At 60.5% G+C, this 845-nt stretch overlaps 1 protein-coding gene across 1 annotated transcript in view; it reads left to right on the plus strand.

Annotated features, from left to right (window-relative positions):
- LOC113206289 (high affinity cGMP-specific 3',5'-cyclic phosphodiesterase 9A) overlaps positions 1–845 on the plus strand; it is a 176,708-nt gene that overhangs the window by 141,979 nt on the left and 33,884 nt on the right. The window lies entirely within an intron of this gene.

Consider the following 845-nt stretch of genomic DNA (forward strand, 5'->3'; position numbering starts at 1 on the left):
GGGCGCCGGTGCGGGGGCGGCGGGACTGTACGCGGCCGCGGCGGCGGCGGCAGGCACAGGGGCAGCGTAGCTGGGCTCGGCGGGAACGATTGGCGCGTCAAACGGCGCCGCCGCCGCCGCTGCAGCCGCTGGCAAGGCGTACTCCTGAGGGGCCGCGAGGGCCGAGGCCGCGAAGAGCACTGCACTGAACACCTGGACACGCAAAAGAGAAACGGTCAGATTCCGAAAAGTGTTTCGATTCGACGCGGGTCATTCTTCATTTTTCATTGTGGGACACAGAGCTATGGAGATGGCGATGGTGTTCACTACTGCCAGCTCGGGCACTTACCGTCCACATCTTCATGATTGCTGCTGGGCGACTGGAGGTGTGCTGGAGACTTGCCGGGGCTAAGTATTTATGTGCGAGTGCCCGAGTGCCCCCACTCACCCGCGCTCTGTTGGGCGGAAACACAGCCCCAGGCGGGGTGCATCACGGTGGCGTGGCGGGGCGGGGCGCAGCTGCAGCGCGAGGTGGCCACCCTGACCTTGGCCAACCTTGGCCCTCACGTCGCTCGTCTGCGCACCGAAACACAGGGCAGCCAGGTATGTTATTGTGTCTCATGTGTTATTGCGGTGTGCTTTTAGGATTGCGTATTGATTGGCTTTGCAAGAGAGTGAGTTCGATGGAAAGGGGTTGTGTGTGTGTGTGTGTGTGTGTGTGTGTGTGCGCGCGCGCGCGCGCGAACGTTCTGGTCACAAAGAAATACAGAAAAGGGAAGGGAGTGATTTGAATTCTAGGCTGATTTTTGTTTTATCGTGCCGCACATGCCTGTTGAGAGGGTTGAGAGGGGAGGGGAAAGACATGG

This window comes from Frankliniella occidentalis, unplaced genomic scaffold (assembly GCF_000697945.3).
Source record: "Frankliniella occidentalis isolate FOCC.00 unplaced genomic scaffold, Focc_3.1 Scaffold71, whole genome shotgun sequence".
NCBI lineage: Eukaryota > Metazoa > Arthropoda > Insecta > Thysanoptera > Thripidae > Frankliniella > Frankliniella occidentalis.